This window comes from Mauremys mutica, chromosome 2 (assembly GCF_020497125.1).
Source record: "Mauremys mutica isolate MM-2020 ecotype Southern chromosome 2, ASM2049712v1, whole genome shotgun sequence".
Taxonomy (NCBI): domain Eukaryota; kingdom Metazoa; phylum Chordata; order Testudines; family Geoemydidae; genus Mauremys; species Mauremys mutica.
In genome coordinates, this window is record NC_059073.1 from 44,352,948 (window position 1) to 44,376,053 (window position 23,106).

The following is a 23,106-nucleotide window of genomic DNA, read 5'->3' on the forward strand; positions in this document are numbered from 1 at the left end:
TTTTTTTATCAAGATCATCCTTTCATAATGTGTTAAGCTATGTTGCCTTGCAGGCCACTTTTGTGATGCAATCTACAATGGTATGCTGTATTGGACAAGACAAAATGCAAGGTGTATGCTATAAATGCAACGTGAAGTGTCTGAAACAGAACATGTCACATCCAAAACAATGAGCAACAAAAGCCTTTGCGGGACAATCCAGATGCTGAAAAACTCTCTTCAGACAATGCCACTGGAAAACAGTTCCTGTGAGCGACCAACCGACAGATTCATACTTGAACGAACAAACGTAGACGCTAAAGAGATTTCAGAACTATACTTGACAGGGGGCCATTATATGTGCTGTAGAATCTTTATCTACCAAACATATAACCAGGGTCAACATCTCCTCTCCATTGAGGACAATGATGTTGCACCATTGTCAGTGAAAGGAGAATTTGGCTCAGATCATGACAGCAAAGAGTAAAACACTTAAAGACCATAAAATTTTAGTGTACTATATCAACAAGAACAGTTAGATAACTTATGAGTCGGCTTTAGAATATATTAGTGGTTACACATGAAAAGTGTTTATTTGTAAAATCTTAAGTCCCTCTTTTTTTTTTTTTTTGATATGCTAGCTGGCTCACATTCACTACCTATGGCCAAATTCAGAGGTGATGTATAAGATGGTGTGAGATAGACTCCCTTACACTTAGATTGCCTCTAAGGTCCCTTAGGCTTACTTATACTCACTCACCAATGAATAAGGATGGCTACACTTGGGCAATTTACATGCTGAGAAGCCAAAAGAAGAGGCAGCCTACTTTAACTTACCCCTTCCTGTTAGTTGCTTTTCTTTGCTTCACTCCTCTCCTTCCAACCTTCCGTATTTGAGGTCCAGTAACACAAACGTCTTTAAATTCCCTTAAATGGGTTTACGGGTTCCCTTACATGGACTTGGTTGGCCAGATCCACAGGTGATGTGGAAAAGATGAGGAAAATTACATTTTGGTAAGTGGGTGTGAGTCTAAATTATTCTAAGTAAATGGAAATGGAAACTAAGTCTGAGGGAAATTAAATTGTTGTAATGTACTCATGGGACAGGGCGTGGAAGAAGGTGTAGGATACACCAACTCAGACTCCCTCTAGACATACAGAACTCAGATTCACATTTGAATTTAGCTCCTATTATCTACCTTTGAAAAATCAAATGTATCCTAGTCTGTAGACACCAGTACATTCTGTGCAAAATCCTTAAAAGGATACTGTTACATTTGCCTAGGCCACAAATTGATGTAGCTTGGCATATCTTAGGTTTTGCCCTAGAGGCACAGATTCTTTTCAAACAGTCTTTGCACAACATAATGCAAACAAGAATAATTGCCTGGTTTGCTATGTGACTCATTGTGTCAAACAACTATTTACATGCGTCTCATGTCAGGTGACAGTGACGTGTGCGGTGGCAGGTGACAGTGCATGGTCACCTATGTATTTGTGATAGGTCTGATCATGAACTGGGCATTTTTGGGAAGGAGGAGAGGGGATTTCTTGCTGTGTTGTACCAAAAACAAGTTACCAAAAATCAAACCAAAACAAAAAACCAATATGCACTCACCTGTGTAAGGTTATCACAGAGTAGCTGGTCCCTGTGGGGAGACTGAGGCCAGCTCCCCTGGACCACAGCAGGGGAGCTCAATCCAGCCAATTAAAGAGGGCTGGGCTTCACCTGGGCCTATAAAGGGCTGATGATGAGGCAGTTGAAGAAGGACTGAGACAGGCTGAGTTTTCGGGAAGGCAAGCCCTGCTGGAGTGGGGCCAGCTCTTGTGGTGGGTCCCTGGAGTAAAGGATTCATGGAAGCAGCCTTGTGGCTGCTGCTCCAGGAAAGGAGCAGAGCTGACTGAGGCTGGGAGGCAGCCAGGAGCTGGAGTGCCAGAGACCCCTGCGAATGGTGGCCCTGAATCCTGGGGCCAAGGATTGTGTTCTGTTTTGTGTGCCAGCCTCTGTGAAAGAACTAGACTCCTTGAAAAAGACTGGGCATGGCAGTGCATGCTTTGGAGCTGGAGAGAAACACAGTTCAGTGACAAAGGCAAAGGCATTACCATGAAAAGGCTGCAAAAGCACAAATGGACAAAATCAAAATCTAACCAGAATTGTTTTCAAAACCAAAGCCGTCTTTTTGGTTAGGTTTTGATTTTACTAAATTAAAGCCCCCAACCATTTTAAGCTGGGTCCCATTTTATCCAGCCTCCATCATTTTTGTGAGTAAATGGCTGCAATTTCATCCCATTTCCATTTTAAACAGATTTAGTTAAACATGGGATGGTTTTGGTTTTCCAAAGTCTCATTGGTTGGCGTTTGGTTTTACTAAATCAGATCATCCAAGGGTGATTCGGATATAGATTCAATTTTCTCAGAACCCCTCATGTTAGGGTAAATGGTTCCAGTTTTGGCCCTTTTTTAGCCAAGAGAATCTTCATAGCAATGATTTACTTGGAAAGGGCAAACATATTACAGCAAAGATATCCCGGAGGCAGGAAAAGTGAAACTGGACCACCATTCTAGCTCATGTTCGTTCTGGCACAGGGTGGGCAAATGTTTTGGGCTGAGGGCCACATCTGGGTGGGGAAATAGTATGCAGGGCCGGGGCAGGGGGTTGGGGTGTGGGAGAGAGTGCATTGTGTGGGAGGGGGTGCAGTGTGCAGAAAGGGGCTCAGGGCAAGGGACTGGGGCAGAGGAGGGGTGCAGGAGGGGGCTCAGGGAAGGAGTGTGGACTGCAGGAGGGGGCTCAGGACAGGGGTTGGGGTGCAGGAAGGGTGTGGGGTGCGGCAGGGGGCTCAAGGCAGGGGGTTGGGGTGCACGGGGTACAGGGTGCAGCAGGGAGCTCAGGGCATGAGGTTGGGGGGTGGGGTGCAGGAGGGGTTCGGGCTCCGGGGTGGGAGTGTGGCCGGGGCCAGGGCAGGCTCCCTCCCTGCGGCACCTGGTGGGAGGGGAAGTGCTGCGGCACCTGGGGGGAGGGGAGGGGGCGAAGGGCTCTGCATGCGCCTCCAGGTACCTCCCCCAAAGCTCCCATTGGCCATGGTTCCCCATTCCCAGCCAATGGGAGCTGCGGGGGGCGGTGCCTGGAGGCAAGGGCAATGCGGATCCCTCTGCCCCCCCCCACTTCTGAGAGCAGCACTGGGCCCGTGGTGCCACGGAGGGGAATCCCACGGGCCGGATCCAAAGCCCTGAGGGGCTGGATCTGGCCCACAGGCCGTAGTTTGCCCACCCCTGTTCTATCAGGTGAACACTCACAATTCCAAAACCACTTGTCAGAAAAATAGTTCTATGGTCCCAGTTTTGAATCCTATCCATCCTGTATGCTCAGGGACTGCACGTATGCACTCCAAATGCAGGCCTTAACACATGGCAGTAGAAATTATAGCATACAGCCATCTGCACAGCAGCTATTCCACAGTGCAGCAGCCGAGCATGCAGTCCCCATTTTCTCCTGTTGCTGACATGGGTTAATAGGGACAGTGCCAGGAAGAAAAGCAGAAATAATAGTGATTTGATCCAAAAGAGAACATAAAATAGAACTGTAACGAGCAGGCAAGCAAAGAGTCAGCAGCGCGATGTGTCTGTGAGAGAGAGCAGCAGCCTAGCACAGCTGCATCCCAGAGACCCCATTTGTAATGACTCAGCACATTGCATGCCAAAAGATTTGCCCACCCCCACAACCGTAGACGGTTAGAGGTGGATGCCTTGGACCAAATCCATCCCTGGTGTAAGCCCATGGAAGTCAATGGAGCCATGCCAGTGACGAAGGCCAATTGTGCATCAAGAAGTGATAAGCAGCTGAAAGAGTGTCAAAGCAAAAGAGGACTTCCCTTTCTAAGAACTTGGGAGTCTAGTATTACTCGTCTCTATTTCCTGCTGTCCTTTCAATTCATTCAAGTATTAGGTGGGAAGCCAAAGCCTATTAATTATCCGTAGCTAAAGAGATGGAATAGATAAGTCCCCCAGAAAGGATTCTGAAATTTGATCAGTTTTATGGATTTGGGCCAAGAGATTATCACTAGGCAAAGCATAAGCCTGAGGCCTGCTGCAAGTCAGTACTTAATGTGGGGAAATGTTTTCCAGACCTTAAGAACTATACCTGGCAACTGCATGCACTGATATGATAGAAGGGGAACATTTGCCAGGATTTTGTAATACGTTAAATACACAAACATGTTTGTCCAGCCCCACGCACACCTATGGTGCTACATGAAAGATGAAAATGTCATAATGGGGTATGCTATCAAAGGACTGAGGCATGGCCTATCTTTTTGTAGGGACAATTTTGCATTCATCAAATAATGAATCATTCTCACAAATGTATGTACGAATTAGAACAGGCTGAAAATAGGAAAATGGGGAAGGTCAGAAAATGTGGACAAATTAGACAATAAAATAAAATAAAAACATCAAAGTTTTCCCCAGAAAACAGACACTGTTCACAAAAAAACTGAATTTATTCAGAAAACAAAATTTTCATAAAAAAACAGTTTTGATGGAAAAATTTTAAGCAGCCCATGTACAAATGCCTCTACCTCCCTGATTTTAACCTGTAATCAGGCAGTTAGGGGGGCAAAAATGAGATTTCCATTCAAAAGTGAACTGCATTCAAAGCTCAATAATCCACACTCCAATGATGAGTGTAAAATGGGATGCACATTTTAGGTGTGCAAATTACACCTGCAATAAAGGAGGCTGCCCTTCTGAAAATGTGGCCCAATATGAGACTCTTCCCCATAAGGGAATTTCTCTGGGGGCTAATTATTGCATGTATTGATGATTGCCCAGCATTTGAGCAGTTATTTGTGTTTTTATTATGTAAAAATAAAAATAAAAGATTTCAATTAGAAGGTTTAACTCTCAGACAATTAAGAATATGCACCTACCTAATCAAGTTAAAATAATTTCAATCATCAATCAGAAAAGGATCATACTTATTTATGACAAAAATGTGAGGCAGAATGGTTGTGTGGCTAAAGCATAAAATGGAGAGTCAGGTAATCTGGGTTCTAGTCCTGGCTCTGGTTGTTTTCAATGGAAAGTGTGGGTACTCATGACCTCTGAAGATTAGCCATTTTTATTTTCACAGATTCTAAGGCCAGAATGGAACACCGTGATCATCTAATTTAATCTCCTGTATAATACAGGCCACAGAACTCTCCCAAAATAAATCCAGTTTCAAGTAGAGCAAACCTTTTAGAAAAACACCCAATCTTGATTTTAAAAATATCAGTGCTGGAAAATCCACCACAATCCTTGGTAAATTGTTCCAATGGTTAATTACCCTCAGTGTTAAAAATTATGCCTGGTTGCTAGTCTGAACTTGTCTAGCTTCAATTTCCAGTCATTGGATCTTGTTATACTATTGTCTGCTAAATTGAAGAGCCCATTATCAAATATTTGGTCCCCAAGTTGGTACTTATAATTTGATCATGTAACATTTTAAAAAATGTATTTGGGCTGTGCACTGGCAATTTCTGTAGGTGGAATCGATATTGGATTCATTTTCCCAATCTGCAGAGTGGCTGAGGCAGCCCTTACAATACCTGTGTGCTGTGTTCTGTCTCTGCGAGAAGCAATGGTGGGTAGATCTGCCTGGCAGTTCCCCTTCTGCCTACCTTCTGCATGTGGCCAGACAGGGCACCACCATGGATTTGGGCTTCACAGCACACAGGGATTGTGCACCATCTGCATGACTCCCCCAAGTTCTCTCCGTACTTGCTTAGTGCAACTGCATCAGGGCTCTTCACATTGTAGACGAGGGGGACAAGATTGGTCTTTAGGGAATAGTGGCATAACAAACAGAGAACTCCTCATGGAAAAAAGGCAGAAGGAATTGACTGGTTAAAACATGAGAATCCAAACACAAGGATCCACTGTGTAGATCAAGATTGATAATAAGGAAGAAGATGAAATTCATCAAGTAATAATCAAATGTCCACTGACCAATTTAAAAAGTCAAGTATTTCCTTTAATAAATAACAGGTATAAAACAATAGCTGGTGGAACAAAGATGCAAAAAATCTGCATCAAATTACTGTATCTTTGATTAGAAAAGCTAATAATTATGATGTCTTAGCAAAAATGGGTTTTGGCAGCTTTTTCAGCATCCATATATAGCCTGGAATGTTGCTTCTGAATACCAAATTAACAGAAAATCTAGGTCTCCTATTTCTTCTGAGTTCCATTCCACTGACCTTCAAATCACTGAGTGATTTAGTATACCAGGGAGTTTCAGAAACAGAATATACTTGGTGGCATTTCCAGTCTAACATTTTACTCAAATGTGCATTGTGCAACCCAGCAGATTGTTTAACCAAACCAGCTACAGGGGTCAACAAACACGACTCAGCTATGAACTTACTGAAAGGGTCCAAGTTGATATATTTGGGGGGGGGGGAGAATCTATAATAAACCACAAGATTGGGTTTCAAGGCTTTAAATTTAGTTTCACAATTAAGTGATCTGATAAAACAGGATCAGAAAGAAAGGTAGCACAGTCCCCTGGTCGTAACTAAAGTCATTCTGTGACTGTGAGAATGAATAAGAGTATCAATAATCTCTGTGAAACTGTTAGAATCTACTAGAATACGCTTTGCATATAAAAGGGGTTTAATCTAGAGATCCCTTAGCCATTAAAACTCTCAATAATCAAAACAGGGTCAAAAGGCAAACAAATTAAACAAAATCCAGTGATTAACAAAATACCCAATTGAATAGTCTATGGTAATTTCATGAATGAGATGCAATAGTTCACAATACAAGAGTTGGCAGGGCTGGGGAGGAGGGGGGGAACCAAATACTATATTTGAAAAAGAGAAATTTGCCTGAATCTGATCTCTTAATTTTTTGGCTACTCTGTCACCCATCACAGTTGTGTGGTCTGTTTTTAGAGAAAAAAGAAGCCAAGTGCACCTCCTTTGGCCAATGTTATATTGTCTTGGGACTGGAGTCAGGTTTCTCTTCAACAATTGAAGGCAACATTGTTGTCTTATGTGTTATCAAGCCTTTTGTGGATAAAGACCATGCCACAAACCAGAGAAAGCTGTACCAAATGCAGAGAAATGTATCTGTACAGAAAAAAGTTTTCCGTTATACTATTGAGAAAACATCTGTTGCTAATACATTTAGTTTTAGAAGATTGACGAGTAGCTGTGTCCCTCAGGAGATGGATTGATTTAACAACCAATAGATTAGTTTAAAGAACAAAATGTTCATCAATGCTCAGTGCCCTTCCCTCACTCTGAAGAACCAATCTGAGGGCAGAGGCTAAACAGGATGATTCAAGAGGCATTATAATTTGAGCTAGGTGCATTGTTAATTGTCCAAAAGCATGAAATATAATCATGATACACTGTGTTTCCTCAATTTTTTTATTCTTTCTCATCTTCCTTTAGTGTTTAACATTTTCCAAGGACAATAAAATATATATAAACTATTAGGGAGAAAAGGAAAAGGCAAGAATGTCTGTGAAATACCCATGACCCAGGGGCATATGGGAAATACCCTTGGTACCTAACGTAACACATGCTCCAAATTTGTGAAGGCTGCCATTTTTATAACATTCTCCAAGGAATTGCATCCTCGGATACAACTACATCATTCTGGGTACACTGTATTTTTTTTTTAATTTTAACTGTAAATTTGTATCTCATGAAAGATGAATAGAGCAGACTAGAGCAAGGAGTGTAGGCAGTCTTGGTACAAGCTTCCTCACACCGTGCTGCAGGGCACCTCAATCCTAGACTAGGGTTCCAGTCATGGGTCTTTCTTTGAGGAGGATTGAAAGGTGTATGATGTTTTCTGATGTGAATAAATAGCCAGTAGGCATTAGACTGATACCATGACACTCATTTCACTCATAACTTAACTCAGGTCATTCTCTGCTTTGAGCTCTCCATCTCATCTTTTGCTTCTGAGCCCTCGCCTCAAGGCTGCATCTCCCTTCCTCTCTCTGCTACCACAGCACACTCACTTTCCTGTCAGAACACCTCTGCTCTCAGGATCCACTTCCTCCCTAAATATATCTCTCCTCTCGCTCTCTCTCTCCCCCTCTCCCTCTCAGTCATACTGGTTCCTTTTCATTCCATGATCCCATCTTCTACGGTGTCAGCCTTTCACTCTTCATTTCAGGTTTCTCTCTGTGTTACAAATCTCCCCCTCCCATTACAATATAACCTTGCCATGGTACTTCCTATCTAATGTTTAATAGATGTGCTATCATGCTACCTTCTCAGGGCAGCCACCACTCAGCCACACAAAGATCCAGTGCTCCTGATACCATCCTCACTCACTAATTACTCTTTCCTTCCTCCTCCCATAACATTGTTCAGCCTGTATTAGTCACTACAGGTGAATGACTGGTTAGGGGTTGGGTAAGTGAGTGAATTGTCTCTCAAACTCCTCCCTGTCACTCAAATTCCCCTACATACCCTAAGCATGTACAGTGAAAGTGAATCCTCTAAAGATTTATATTTGCTAGGAAATACTGACTATACAAAATTTGAATGGTATTGAAATTTCCCAGAATGAGATCTCTCATTCCAGGTGTTAGCTACGTCATTACTTGCCTCCGTGGAGCCTTCCCACTTTTGCATTTCTGAGCCAGCTGGAAGTCTCAGAGGCACCCCATACTCAATAGAGCTTTGTGCACCAAAAGCTCAATGAGGACCCATGGCAGCAAAGTGAAGAATATTATATACTGTACAAGGGTACAAAGAGAGCAGAGGATTTAAGGAGTTCTGCTAAAGGGAAGCTCGAAAAGATTCATGATTTTCCTATGGGAGGGAAAATCAGAAAAACAGATATAGAAAGTGAAGAATTACAAAAGGTAAATTCCTGATCGAAATCTTAGAAATATTACTTCTGCACTGATAATGCTAGCAAATGTGCCATACACACATAGACAATATATGATCACCTATGACAGAGTGACATAAACACTTCTAGCAGCCATTTCAGTTATTCTCATGTACTTTCAAGTGGGATCAAGTGAAATAATGTATCTGAGATTAGTCATATGGTAGATTTTTTTAACAATGAAGATTCATGATAAAAGGAAACAAAAGTAAAATTTCACCTATACCCTTTGAACTTATGTCCTATCAAAGCCCAGAGCCTGCCTGTAAACGTGTGTGTCCAGGGCTCAACCCTCCCCGGGGAGGAGGGGAGCCACACCGGCCTGCTACACTGCCTCAACAGAAGTCTAAAAGGATGGAGGATATATACAGTGATATGTGCAAATAGAGGAAAAATGCTATTGTGGAACTTACACAAGACTGAAACTTAAGGAGACCTGGGTTCATTTCCTGGCTGTGCAACAGACTTGCTATGTTATCTTGAGCAAGTAGAGTAAATCATTTCACCTCCCAGTGCTTCATTTTTTCAATCTGTAAAATCGGGGTTAAGACAATTCTTTACTTCACACGGGTCTTGTATGATTTACTTTGTGTGTAGAAAGGGCTCTAAGATCCTTGAATTGAAGGTGCTATTGGAATGCAAAATATTACTTATTTTAGTCTCAAGTTTGACTTGTCTCAGCTTTGGGAAAAGGTGAGTGGAAATTGCTGAGAGTTTCTGAGCAGATGCAGGTTTAGGCTGGAGAGAACTGGAGGAAGTTCTGAACTGGGATGGAATTGATTGAATTGCTAGGACAATGTACAGTGAGGTAGGAGGGTTTGGATGAACTGAATGTCTATGAAGGAGTGTGCGAGAATGCCTGGGTAAGAGCTAGATTGGTGAAGGAGAGGTTGAGTTAGCATGCTAAAAAAGACGGTTACTCACCGTTGTAACTGTTGTTCTTCGAGATGTGTTGCTCCTATCCATTCCAGTTAGGTGTGCGCGCCGCGCATGCACGGCTCTTCGGAAGATTTTTACCCTAGCAACTCCGGCGGGCCGGCTGGGCGCCCCCTGGAGTGGCGCCGCTATAGCGCAGGATATATACCCCAGCCGGCCCGTCCGCTCCTCAGTTCCTTCTTGCCGGCTACTCCGACAGCGGGGAAGGAGGGCGGGTCTGGAATGGATAGGAGCAACACATCTCGAAGAACAACAGTTACAACGGTGAGTAACCGTCTTTTCTTCTTTGAGTGATTGCTCCTATGCATTCCAGTTAGGTGATTCCCAAGCCTTACCTAGGCGGTGGGGTCGGAGTTAGATGTTGCAGAACGCAACCGCTAAGCCAGAGGCTGCAACAGCTCTGGACTCCCGGACCAATGAGGCAAAGGTGTGGACCGAGGACCAGGTAGGTGTACAACACATCCCCCGAAAGGGAATGCGAGCCAGGAAGGCAGCTGAGAAGCGTGAGCCCTGGCGGAATGTGCAGCAAGGTGGCTCTATGGCACATGGGCCGAAACAGAAGAGGTGCAGATGCACAACGTCATTGAAGATGAAATCCTCTAGGAGGAGACAGGTATGCCCTTCGTCCGGTATGCCAGTACGATGAAGGTTTTGGGGGGCATTACGAGAGGGCTCAGTCCGCTAGATATAGATTGCGGACGCCCTGCAGATGTCGAAGGAGGGCAACCGTTGCTCTCCTTGCACAGAGAGTGGCTTCGGAAATAAGACCAGAAGGAAGATATCCTGGTGGATATAAAAGGCCAACACCTCCTTGGGGAGGCAGGTCGGACGTGGTAATAACTGCCCTTGTCCTTGAGGAACACAGTATACCTTGGGCCTATTGTGAGAGTCTGAAGCTCGGAGACTCGTCTGGCCACAGGAAAGGCTACAGGAAAACTGTCTTGCAGGACAGGTATATCAATGAGCATGTTGACATTGGCTCGAATAGGGCAGTCATAAAACTGGTTAGAACCAGATTGAAGAGCCAGGTTTATGGCGGGGCCCCACTGGGGGAGTGTATAAACGCTCCAAGCCCTGAGGAACCAGATGGAATGGAGTGGGAGCTCAGCGGGAGAAACCTTGCGCGTTTCGGAGCAGCATGAGAATCGCTTCCACTCGGCCAGATACTTCAACCGAATGGACGGTTTTATACCACCCCGGAGAATCCCGTAGAACCGAGGTCGAACAATGTAACTCGGATCGGTTTAGCCACACAGGAGTCCTGCTGTGAGGTGCAGGGATTACAAGAGCGGGTGGTTAAGGTTGCCGTGATCCCGCGTCATGGGGTCTGTGCCAAGAGGGTTGCTACCGACAGGTGTAGCAACATGGTGTGCTAGTGCTGCCCAGGCTACACTGGAGCGATCCCGATCAGGGGCGCTCTGTCCCTGCGGAGTTTGAGCAGGACCTTGTGAACCAGCGGGGACAGTGGACAGCGTACGGCAGATGGCTGATCCATGGCCTCAGGAAAATCCTCCAAGACCGAGCCTGGGGAGAGGCCTTGGAACGAGGAGAATTTCTCTCCCTCTTTCCGTTCTCGCGAAAGCGAGGCGGGCTATGCGGGGGAAGACCCACTTCTGGAAAACGGAATAGATAAAGACGGGAGGAAACCACCACTTGTGAGACAGGAAGGATCTGCTGAGACGATCCGCCAGCTGAATCGCCTGGTACACAAGGCAGACTGCTCTCAGCTCTCGGACATTGATGTGTAAGGCCAGCTCTTGCGCTGACCGAAGGCCGTGAGTGCGAAACTACACCAGGTGCGCACCCAGCCGAGAGATGGGCTGTCTGTCACGAGGGACCCCAAGGGGTGAATGAAACAGCATCCCCGGATACACCGGGGAGGACGCCGACTCCCGGTCGAGGGAGCCTAGGCTGCTCGGGGGAAACGAGACGACCACGAGTATGCCATCTCTGCCCGGGTGGCACCCCCAGGTGAGCCACGATTGAAGTGAACAGAGGCAAAGCCTGGTATGTTTAGTTGCAAACGTGTAGACAGCCATGTGACTCAGGAAACCGAGGCAAGAGCGAGCCCAAGTTGGCAGGAAGGTCCGTAGACCTTGTACAATTGTTACCCTCGCCTGAAACCAAGGCTGAGGAAAGCAGGCTCTGGCGAGTCTGGAGTCCAGGACGGCCCCAATGAATTACCTTCCCTATATGGGAATCAGAGTGGATTTTACTATTGATCATCAGGCCTAGACACAGGAAAAGGTTCGTGTCGATGCCCACATGACTGGTACTTTGGGCCCGGGAGTTCTTCGAATGAGCCACTCGTCTAGACACGGAGAACGTGTATCAGACGGTGGCGAAGAAAGGCGGCGATTACAGCCATGCACCTTGAATACCCCTGGGCTGTATAGAGGCCAACCGGGAGGGCCGTATACTGGGAATAACGATGGTAGGCCCCAAACCGAGGGTACCTTCTGTGTGGAAGAGAAATGGCAACGTGAAAAACACGCGCCCTTCATATCGAGGGCGGCGTACCAGTCTCCGGGATCCCAGGATGGGATGACAGTCGCCCTGGGTACCATGCGGAACTCATCTGCATCGTGACTTGTTGAGTTCCTGCAGGCCTAGGATAGGTCTGAGACCTCCCTTCGCTTAGGGGAATAGGTTTCGCCCTTAGGTACCTCCTGTATAGCTCCGATGAGGAGGAGCGTCCGCACCTCTTGCCAGAGGAATCGCTTGTGAGAGGGGTCCTTAGGAGGGGCGAGGATGGGTAGGCTTTTGCCCCATTGGTGGTCAGAAGGACCCTAATTCTGGCTCCTTTGGGGTGCGGATTGATGGCCACGACCGTGTAAGCCACGCCCGCTGGCCATGTCCTGACCTTGTCAAGGCGCAGGGTAAGAGCGGAGGTTGGGGACGGAAGCGTTGGCGCTGAATTACCGGCGTGTGCATGCCGAGAGAGAGAGAGAGAGCAAAGTGACCCTGCTGCCCTTTAGGTTCTACAGCCTAGGGCCAGTGTTGTCAGAGAACAGGCCTGTGCCACTGAAAGGCAAGATCTGTATAGCGTGCCGCAACTGCGAGGGAAGGCTCGATAACTGGAGTCCTGAAACGCGCCGCGTGGCAACACCCGAGGCCAGAGTCATGGCAGCGGAGTCAGCTGCGTCCAACGAGGCCTGGAGGGAAGCTCTCTCCAGCTCCGTCCTTTGCTGCAGGAGGGCATCGAACTCTTGACGGGAGTTCCGAAGAACCGACTCTGTAAATTTGCCCACCGCCACCCACAGTAGCGGATAAGCAGGGCTTGCTGGTTCGCTACACGAAGTTGCAGGGCCCCCTCCGGGTACATCTTACGGCCCAGTAAGACCACACGCCCAGCCTCTTTGGATTTAGGGGCTGGTCGCATTTCGATTAGAGGAAGGCCGGAGGGGTATGTTCCTGCCCCCGCCTCATCTGGGGAGGAGGAAGAAGAAGAAAGGCCCGGGACAAGCGGGTCCTGTGTGGGCTCGAGCTCCTGGACGACCTCCTGATCTGGTGGGATCTGGGAGCCCGGTGCCGAACCGGGGGTTGCTCTGTACCGGTCGGATGGGGACGACTAATTGTCACCTCTGGCACCCAGAGCTCGGAGGGAACGGAGCGAGATGGGATCACCGGTACGCCTCTGGCGTGGTAGTACATCCACGGCGTCCAGAATGATCACTGATAGGTCTCCTGGAAGACTCTGGAGGGCACATCGGAAAACAGAGTGCTACGCATATGAAGTGTCCGCACGGGACGACACTGATGCGTGGCTGGATGGCCCTGGAGGAGCTGAAAGCTCTTGGTAGAGTCTCCGTCTGTAACTGACGTCGCTCGATGCGGCACCGGGGATCGGTACCGGTAGACAGACCGGTACCGAGAACGGGACCTGCCACCGAAGCTGTGCCAGGCGGTCGACCGAGGGCGGTGCCTGAGGCTTGATCGCAGCTGAGTGTCCCGGACCGGCGAACGGGATGCTGACCGGTGCCGCAAGCACTACTGGTACCAACAGGGAGAACGGTGCCGAGACCTAGATCGGTGACGGGACCGAGAACATCTGCGGAACCGCGACCCTGAATGGTGCTGCTGTGCGGTGCCGAGGTAGGGTGGTCTGATCAAGGCAGGCTTGCCCATCGACTATGTAACCCCCACCGGCGGTGCCGGGGGTTGAGGCAGCGTAGATGCTGTCGTTGCAATCAGCCCCCTCGCCGTGGACACTGTCTCCGGCGTGGAGGGAATAGTGAGCTCGACCATAGCTGGCACCCCGGATGCAGCTTCATAGTGAGCTCGACCACGGTCCGTACCGGGGAGTGTTCCAGCACCGGACTCGACGGCTTTTGCCTGGCCGGAGTTAATGGTGCGGGCATTGTCGGTGCCGCGGTAGACATCGGTGCCGGGCGATCCGACGGAGCATAGCGCTCGGCTGCGGAGCAGGCGGCTCGGACGCAGCTTCAGGGCGAGCTCGACCACGGTCCGTACCGGGGAGCTTTCCGGCACCGGACTCGACGGCTCTTGCCTGGCCGGAGTTAATGGTGCGGACATTGACGGTGCCGCGGCAGACATCGGTGCCGGGCGATCCGACTGAACATCGCTCGACTGCGGAGCAGGCGGCTCGGACGCAGCTTCATAGCGAGCTCGACCACGGTCCATACCGGGGAGCTTTCCAGCACCGGACTCGACGGCTCTTGCCTGGCCGGAGTGAAAGGTGCGGATATTGTCGGTGCCACGGCAGACATCGGTGCCGGGCGATCCGACGGAGCATAGCGCTCGGCTGTGGAGCAGGCGGCTCGGACGCAGCTTCAGAGCGAGCTCGACCACGGTCCGTACCGGGGAGCTTTCCAGCACCGGACTCGACGGCTCTTGCCTGGCCGGAGTGAAAGGTGCGGATATTGTCGGTGCCGTGGCAGACATCGGTGCCGGGCGATCCGACTGAGCATAGCGCTCGGCTGCGGAGCAGGCGGCTCGGACGCAGCTTCCGGGCGAGCTCGACCACGGTGCGTACCGGGGAGCTTTCCAGCACCGGACTCGACGGCTCTTGCCTGGCTGGAGTAACTCTTCATCCTCCAGGAGAGAGGTCCATGCCGAGGGTACATCGGAGTCAGCGACGGTGGTGCCAGGAGGCCTTGGCGGCACCGGCGGTCCGGTGCCGAGGGAGCACGCCGTGAAAACTAACTAGCGCTCGGCGCTGAGAGCGGAGGAGCAAGAGCTGCCTCCCTCAGGAGCTGTTTAAAACGAAAGCCCCGCTCCCCTTTGTTCACTGATTAAGGGCCTCACAAATGCGGCACTTATCTGTGAGGTAAGATCCCTCGAGGCACTTAGGAGAAGATCTCTTGTCGGCAGCGGCTTGTGGCCGGCCGAGCATTAGAAAACCCTGTGGACCGGGCATCGGACCCGGCCCCGGGTGAGGGGAAGGGGATAAACCCCAACCCCTGTAAAATAAATACACTATACTATTCTACAAACAAACAGAGTTAACTACAACTATAAACAGAACGAGAGAAAACTACGAGTAGCTAGGGAAGTGGAGGTCAGCTGAGCTCCACTGTTCCAACGGCCGTCACGGGCGGAAAGAAGGAACTGAGGAGCGGACGGGCCGGCTGGGGTATATATCCTGCGCTATAGCGGCGCCACTCCAGGGGGCGCCCAGCCGGCCCGCCGGAGTTGCTAGGGTAAAAATCTTCCAAAGAGCCGTGCACGCGCGGCACACACACCTAACTGGAATGCATAGGAGCAATCACTCGAAGAAGAAACAGAAGTGTAGTCATGGCAGCATGAGTGGTGGGAGGAGCTAGGCACCCTGACTACATACCTAGGGTCTCAGACCGGATCATACTTGTGGTGGCTAGCTTGTCCCCTAGTTTGCATCACCATGGATACACTTCTATTTTTAGCACACTAGCTCAATCAGGGCTAGTGCAGATATGTCTCCCTAAAATGGAAATGACATCTTCCCGCTATTGTGTAGACATATCCAGACTCAGAAGCAAAACATAAATATGCTTCCTAAAAGGTTGCAATGTAACACTACTTTACTTCTAAGAATCCAGAACTCTAACACACAAGAACCAGAAACAGAGAGAAAGACAGAGCAGCTTGCTCCCTGATGCAGAAAGGAACAACTCACCCCTCCTTGCTCTAAGCTGGCTCTTTGCAGACTAACTGATGCTGGAACTAGATTCCATGCATCCCTTCAGAGCCCCCTAGCTACAAGCAGGACCAAGAAAACTCCAGAGGATTTAAACTGCTAGCTGACAATTTTAATACAGTTTTTAATACACCACAGTTAGGTACAGATTAAACCACATCCCCGTGCAAGAAGGGGAGGAGATATGCAGAGTCTTCCTTCTTCATGTGCCCTCCATGCAAGGGCTGCCTATAGTTGAAGTCTTTGGGTTCTCCTGAGCCTAAGGGCTGCTCCTAACTAGTGACACTAGTTGTGCTGGCCACCCCAAAGAGGGTTGACACCTGTCCAAGTTTTCCCAGGATTGTCTCTTTTTTGAGGTAGCTGTGCTGGGAAATCTGTACAGGTGCTCAGTACAGACTGCCAGCTATCCAGTTTTATGAGCTCAGGATCATCCCAGAGGTCCTGGGGTTTTGTACCTCAGAGGGGGCAACCCTGACCCCAAAAAGGGAAAGGAGAACCATGGCCTCATCCCTGCACCTCCCTGCAGAGCTGAACTTCCATAAGGGGTCTAGCAGTGGGTGAAATCCTACTTCTGTCTCCAGCAGCTCTGTAGCACTCACAGGCAGGCTAATGCCTTAAAGGCACAACTGAACTTTTAGACTGTAAGCTGCTTGGAACTAGAACTTTGTTTCCATCTGTACAATTCTGAACATGCCATAGGTGCTCAATTAATACTACAAATATGGCTATTATTGTTATTTATTATTGGGTACATAGTAGGCCTCACTCCAGCCTCTCTTTTCTGCCTACACTTTTGTGGCTGCAAATCATTACAGGACCTCTGAATTGTTATTTGTACCAAGTGACCCATTCTATCAGGTTATTAGACATCTAAACGACATCAGTGGGGCCTGCAATTTATTAGTGCAAAAAGGGAGGCCAAGTTTAAAAGCCAGGCCCTTTGTGTCAGGTAAAACCCATTATGGTAAATCATCTCTTCTTAAATGCAGAGGGCTGGCTTGTGACTTTAGGCACAGCTCTCGGGAAGGGGTGGTGTGTAAACTGCCCTGCCCCAGAAGATGCTGTGACTCAGAGATACATCTCTGAGGTACTATTCCTTCATAGCCTCTCCTTGCTTTGTGCAGGGAGAGGGCTAGAAATTTGATGCTGGTGGCTGATGGCAAATTGTCATACCGTCTTGTGCTGGTTCAGCTGCACTGTCCAGCGAGTATGTATGTACGTGGAAGGGTAGTGGGTGGAGCCCAAACTCTGCCCATTCTCTTCCCCTATCCTTTCCCACCTGCTGCAGAGGGAATAAGCGAATGAGGTGACAGCATCATCTGGGTCCTATGCACCTGGACTCTAGGTCTAGGTAGCCCACACAGAGGCAGAAGGGGAACTGTTACTCTCATATGCGGGTGTGCAGTCCAAGTCGGAATTTAACCTTTCATGTTCAGTAGGCACACCTCAAAGTGTGTGATAGGCATGTTGTACAAACTGGGAAAATAAAATATAAAATAATCTTCTGCTCTGTTCAGATTGCTTCTGGATCTGCTGACAGCACCACTGAGAGCTGTGATCTGGTTTCATACTAAAACACTCTGCTCAAATTGAAATGGAGAAGTGGCAGTCAGCATGAAGGGGAAGCACTGTCAGAGGTTCAATTTTCCTATGAAATATTTCGATGAACTGGGACTGAAAATACAGTTGGAGTGGAGGCAGGGAGAGGGGAAGAATCTTCAGCTGGGCGGAGGAAGGGAGAAAGAGACAATGATTTTTTTTTAACATATGTACTAACCATGGCTTCCAAGCAGAATCAGAGTGGGAACCTACAGCTGTAAGAGGGAGGGCAGACAGAGGAGATGATTATTATTTAAATATATTTATTAAATCATTGATGTGAATGGAGGAATCAAGGTGAGAATATGCAACTGGGAAGTGGAGGGCAAAGTGGATCAGTTCTTTTATTTAAAATGTATGTGTTAAACTGGGCTCAAAGTGGGAATCAGGGGCACTACACCGTAGTGGGAGGACCACAGGAGAACACTAGTTTGTAGACCTGTCACTTTAAAATATGCACATTCCTGCTTCCAAGAAATCTTGGAGTGAGTGCCGTTCAAAGCTCACAGAGCTGGAGAACTTTTATTTTAAAGGAGTGAGGGAGAAAGCTTGTTCACCTGCTGGGCTCTCTTTGCTAAGCTCTCACAGCTCTATTACAAAATTACTCCATAAACTTTTACAACTGGCCGCATGCCAGTAGAATGTCATTATTAATTCTGCTATGTAAAGTGCCAACAGAACTGAAATGCTCTTGGGGAGACACTGCAAAAGACATACAAAACCCCAGACCTTTGGAGAATCGGGGGGAGGGGAGGTTCCTCCATATGGACCCCATATGTGTTAATGGAGTTTTTACCAGAACATAGGTCAGGCATGAGCAAGAACAACCAGTGCCAGTTCTGTTTCCACGTTTGCAGAAGTAAATTTAAGGCTAAATAGGGATTTATTTATGGTGGGGGATCTTATAGAGTCCTCATGCATATATACGTTCTGGGATTCCAGAGAAGTATGGCCCTTCTTTATTTCTAAGATTTAAATAAGAACCAATTCAGGCAATCATAAACAATCCAGGGAATAAAGGACACTATAAAGCCCCATGTCTAAAAATCTCAGGCCACATGTTAGTGTATATCTTAATGTCAGAGGAGGGCTCCAGATACAGATTTCATTGCCAAAGTTAGGGATATTCAGATCTGAAATTAGTTTGGGCCCCGCTCCACTTAATATCTAATGAAAACATTGTGCATCAGGTCCCTATAAGCTCACAGCCAGCCTTTGAGGCCCACAATGCAGTTGGCTTCAGTCCTCTCCCTCTCTGATTTGGTGTAGATTGGAACATCAGGACCAGTCTTAGCAGTCATTAAAAAAAACAGAAGGTTGTTAGTACTTTCACATGAACCAACAGCCTTAAAAATATAAATCACTCTCCAGGGTAGAAGTTTTGCCAAAGTTTAATCCTGAAGATCTCAGGTTATTCAGTGTCCACTCTGCAGCCTCCCAGTATTGGCTGTGTTTTTGCAAGACCACACAAAAAGTGCTAAAGGGGGCTCTGCAGAAGTTTATCTTAGTTTCTACTACTTTCAGTCCCTCTGATTTCTACAGTGCTCTGCAAATGATCCTCATTTCAACAAACCACGCTTAAAGCACATGCTTAAATTAAGAGTGTGTTCAAGTCCCATGGACTTCACATAAAGATATGTGATAACAAAAGGTGATTAAAATAAAAACAACACATTTTTCTATAGCACTCCCCAAAGAAAATCCTCAATGTCAAAACACATTCAATTATATTATTATTATTATTGTTGTTGCAGTAATTCTGAAAGGCCTGAGTCAGATATTGGGGTCCCATTGTGATGGATACTTTACAAACATCTTAACTTTGAAAACCAAAATGCTCAGTTGAACAATAAGTCATTTTATGGCACCATACTCTTATTGAGGATTGGTAAACTTGGAGGAATCATTTACAACTCTATGCTTGTCATCAACAAGTGCTACTAAGTCTATAATCTATTTGTGGTTTACATTTTCACCAATAGGTGGCTCTAGCACATTTTATATTTGTTGCATGATAACGATTATTTACAAATAATTTAGGGCTGGATTCAGTAAAGCACTTAAGCACATCTGAAAGTCCATAGCTACTGGCTTGCTAAACAGGACTTTTGCATGTGCTTAAGGGTAAAACTTTCAAAAGCTCTAAGTTACCTAGGTGCCTAAATCCAATTTTCAAAAGTGACTTAGGCACTCAGGCCAATAGCCACAAACTATTTAGACTTGATTTCAATGGAAGTTAGGAGCCTAAATACTTTTGTGGATCTAGGCCCTAGAGTTCCATTGATTTTCAATCAGACTAGACTCCTATGTGCCTAAATAACTTCTGAAAATGAGACAGGTGTTATTGAAAATTTTACCCAAGTGTTTTCCTGCATAGGAATGCTTTTTTAATCAGGGCCTCAGACAACATCTATCTATGTATCTCACTAAGTACTCTTCTTATCACCACACTAGACCCAAGACTGCTCCACATATACAGGGTTTAAAAAAAATCTTATTAGAAAATGTTGTTGTATTACATTAAAAATAAAACATAATGGGGCCTGCATCATTATCTCTTGGCTAAGCATGATTATTACCTTTTGTGTCTTTTGAGTGATAGAACCTCTTAAAATAATAAAATTAGTAATTAAAAAAGAAAATATCATCTTGCTCCTTTCCTGCCAATAACAGATTGTTTCCTATACTTTCCAATGTCTTATCTAGTCTAACTTTTAGATACCTCAAGTTATGTGGCAATGTACTTCTTCCCTGGGGAATGAGTCCACAGATTAGAAGAGCTTGATTTTGGACATTCTTCCTGATACCCCAATCTAAATTTTTATTTTCTTAGTTTCAATTAGATTTAGGGTTTTTCTACATGTGAAAGTTAATCTGGAATAAGGTAGGGCATGAATTTAAAGCAGATTAACTGTTCCTCATTAACTTCATCTGTGGATGCTCTTATTCCAGAATATGAGTACTTTATTTTGAATTGATCCAATTAATTGACTTAATTCAGAATAAGGCACACTTATTCTGGAATAAAAGTGTCCAGACATGGAGCTAATTCAGAATAAGGAGCTCTTATTCCAGAATACAAGTGTCCGAACACAGATTTTATTCCAGAATAAGAGCATCCACACACGGAGTTAATCAATCACAAATAGTTAGTCAGGAATAGGTTGTAGACAAACCTTTAGAATTCTCATTCCCATAGAATAGTTGAAGCAATTTTACTGTTAATTCAAGAGATGCCTCTGCTGCTCCACTAGTATTTGAAAGACAGTGGGATGATTTGAAGCCAATTAAGAAGAAACTGTAACAAGAAAACTGTGGCGTTGCCTGGGGACTTGGGTTTTGACAATGCAATGTATCAATTTTCTTTTCATTTTAACCACAGTCATTCTGTCATTGAGATCATTTTACTGCATGTCTTAATTATTAAGAAATTTATATCTAGAAGGTAACAAATTGTTGTTTTCATATCTTTGTTGAAGAAGCAAAGAAATATATTGTGTGAGCGGGGGGGAGGGGGGGGGGTCTGCTCTGCAGTTCCCTCTGCAGGGCCACATATGCTACTGCAGGCATTTCCTGACAGTCTGCGAGTTTGGGGCAGGGTAGCCTATCCTGTCAGTTTGGTTTCAGTCTCTGAATAATCAAGGAACAAAATAGCAACTCAGGGTTTGGCTGTCTGCACCTTTGAACAAAGAGAAAAAAACTTTAAAATGCCTTGGCCTGGGTTCTGGGTTCATCCTGAGGAGCTCCTCCTCTGTCCCAGTCTCGCCAAGTTCTACCTTGGGCAAAAGGAGGCAAGCCTTCCTAGCTGGCCTGCTAGTTCTTGATTGGTCAGTTTTTCCTCCTGGTCCTTCTAGGGCTCTGGAGAACTGTCTTGTTGATCTCCCAGTTTGAGTGGATTTTTTGGGGCGGGATATGTCAGTGCACTGATGCCTCCAGCAGGGGGCAAAGAAGGCCTGATAGACCCCCTCCATCACAATGTGATTTGCATTAACTTTTTCACACACTTAGGCCTTGTCTACACTACAGGACTATTTCGAATCTACTTAATTCGAATTTGTGGATTCGACCTTATGAAGTCGAATTTGTGTATCCATACTAAATACACTAATTCGAACTTCTGAGTCCACATTAACGGGGCCGGCGTCGACTTTCGAAGCGGTGCACTGTGGGAAGCTATCCCACAGTTCCCGCAGTCCCCGCTGCCCATTGGAATGCTGGGTAGAGCCCCCAATGCCTGCTGGGGGAAAAAATGTGTCGAGGGTGGTTTTGGGTAACTGTCGTCATTGAACCGTCAATCACGCCCTCACTCCCTCCCTCCCTGAAAGCGCCTGCGGGCAATCTGTTCGTGCACTTTTCTGGTCAGTGACAGCGTGGACGCCACAGCACTGCAAGCATGGAGCCCGCTGCGATCCTCGCCGTTTTCTCCTCCTCGCACTTTATCGTCCACCTCTTCCACATTCAGCTGCTGAGAAATTGGGCTACTTTTCAATGGTTCTGCAAGCACTGGGGGACCATAGGGGACGTTTTACCAACATGAACGTCGTATGGCCGGGCAAGGTTCCTGATGCGTGTGTTCTCAGGAACTGTGGGCTGCTCAGACGCCTGCTGGAAGGTAGTTTCTTCCCGTACCACGAAATAACTGTTGTGGATGTGCATTTGCCTATAGTGATCCTCGGTGACCCAGCCTGCCCGCTAATGCACTTGCTCATGAAGCCCTATACAGGCGCCTGGGACAGCGACAAGGAACTCTTTAAATACCAGCGAGCAGCGTGACCTGTGACTGTTCAGTTTCTTTACAGAGAAGCTGAACCTGCCCCTGTTTCTTTACCCAGTTACTGTTGACTCTCCTCTTCGGTTAAATACCCCGTTCTCCCCGTTTCCTCCACTTCCAAGACACGTGTAAAAATAAAATACATGTCACACTGTTACTGAGGAGAGGTTTCTTTATTCATGACTTTTCGTTAAAGGGTCGAAACTGGAACGCAGACTGCGGTGGGTAGGGTGTGCGCTGATGTAAAGACCGCCTCTAAACTCAAGGAATGACAGGCTCCTGCTCCTACAGCGGTCCGCATTGCCGGACTGCTTGTTTCAACGGAGCCTGCCATCCCTCCTTTTTGGGATTCTGTATGCGGGGGGCTATGTGGCCTTGTGGCGGAGGAGGACGGATACAGATTCCTCTGCTGCGTGACTCAGCGGTCCACGACAAGGACCGCTGTATAAGATCTGTACCCGCCCTCCCCCGCTAAAAAGTCACATCCCCACCGCCCACACAGAACCTGGAAACCACCTCCCATACCGACCACGGTGCCTGCTGACTGCACTGTGTGTGTTACCCGCTGCTGATCCGGCCTCCATGTCTGTACCCTGCGAAAGGTGCCTGTCCTATGCAATTAGCAACGCACTTCCCCACGCACCCCATTCAAACACAGTCTTCAGTGAAGAAACATGACGGAAACAGTACTTAACAGCAAAGTATTTTTATTACTTAAGTACACAGTTATGGGATGGGACTGGGATTGGGACTTGTTTGAGTCCGGAAGGGAAGGACTTATGC

General features: G+C 47.0%; 1 long non-coding RNA gene across 3 annotated transcripts in view; it reads right to left on the minus strand.

Annotated features, from left to right (window-relative positions):
- The window catches only part of LOC123364377, a 105,121-nt gene that overhangs the window by 34,712 nt on the left and 47,303 nt on the right, over window positions 1–23,106 (minus strand). The gene's annotated exons all lie outside the window — the stretch shown is intronic.